Source organism: Penaeus chinensis, chromosome 2 (genome assembly GCF_019202785.1).
Source record: "Penaeus chinensis breed Huanghai No. 1 chromosome 2, ASM1920278v2, whole genome shotgun sequence".
NCBI classification, from domain to species: Eukaryota; Metazoa; Arthropoda; class Malacostraca; order Decapoda; family Penaeidae; genus Penaeus; species Penaeus chinensis.
The window spans coordinates 18,558,219-18,560,034 of record NC_061820.1 but is presented as its reverse complement, the minus strand read 5'-3'; positions in this window follow the sequence as shown (position 1 = coordinate 18,560,034).

The window sequence follows — 1,816 nt, the reverse complement described above, 5'->3', positions numbered from 1 at the left end:
CCACACCTCGAGAAGCACCAGTCAGCCAGCTAAAAATCCAACGATCTGTCACCACACAAGATAAAAACCTCTTTCTCTCTCTGACCGACCTGGCTTGACCTTTTTTACTGGTGCTTCCCGCGCTTGGTGAGGTTTTACCCATAATACATTTCGTTTTATTTATTAAATAGTGTATGGCGAGTTAAAAATAAGTTTTAAAATACATAAAATAAAAAGAACAATAAAACTATACAAAAATCGGCACGTAGAAGAAATGAATGACAGGAAAGTATGAAAACGTGAAAAAAGGGATCCGTGAGGGAAACACGAAGAGAGAAACAGAGCTAAGGTGAATTAGTCGAAGGAAAAGGGCAAGAATAAGGCAAGGTAAGTATGGAACATAAGGTATGTAGTGTACGAGTAGTGTTACGTATAGTAGAAGTAGTGTAGATGTAGATGTAGATCACGGACGAGTGAGAAAGGTAAATCAAAAGGGTATAAAAACACAGGTTTATTCTAATAAAAAAACAACAATATAAACACAGGAAAACAGGAAAACCACGTCATCTTTCAGGGCAGAAAAGTCCGTAGATTCTCTATAGATAACCGTAATCGTCAGGGGAACAGGCGGCCCGGGAGCCTGCGGGAGGACCCTCCTGAAGCCAGGGAAATTCACTAAAACTATTATTATTATTATTATTATTATTATTACTACTACTACTACTACTACTACTACTACTACTACTACTACTACTACTACTACTACTACTACTACTACTACTACTATTATTATTATTATTATTATTATTATTATTATTGCAAAAAAATATATTATAACTAATTATTAAAAAATAGAAAAAATATTGAAAATAACACTAACGATAATTATCATAATATAGTTATTATTGTTATTATTATTATTATGATTGTTATTATTATTATTATAATTGTTATTATTATTATTATAATTGTTATTATTATTATTATAATTGTTATTATTATTATTATAATTGTTATTATTATTATTATAATTGTTATTAGTATTATTATAATTGTTATTAGTATTATTATAATTGTTATTATTACTATTATTATTATAATTGTTATTATTATTATTATAATTGTTATTATTATTTTTAATATTTTTATTATTAGTATAAGTGTAAAAAAAATACAACTGTAATAACTGCAATAATAACGATAATACTGTAAATAATGATTTTAATAATATTATAATGTTGTTATTTTTCTTATTGCTGTATTTATAATTGTTATTATTATTAATAATATTTCTATTAAGAGGATAAATGCAAAAAGCAAATATAAAAATTTTAATAGTTAAAATAATATTGATAATATTTATAATGATTATAAAAAATTGAAAGTTTTATTTTCTTTATTATTATTATAATTATTATTTTTATATTCTTTTATTATTTCTCTTATTTGTATTATTAACAAAAAAATATATATGGCCGCAATAATTACAATAACAATGAAAATAATAATAATTATAATAAATATGAAAAAATAAATAACAAAAAAATATATATGGTGACAATAATTACAAGAATAAGGATAATAATGATGATAATGATGATAATAATATCAATAATGATGATAATGATGATGATAATGAATGATGATAATGATGATAACGAGGCTAATAATGATGATAACAACAATAATAATGTCCATTTGTAATTAAAAAAAAGGGAAAAAGAAAAAAATCCCGTAAGTCGAAAAAGCGGCAAAAACAAGCTAAATATAGCCTTTTGAAAGTTTACTCAAAAGTGACGTTTTTTCGATTTCAATGATGATTTTGACAATTATTAGG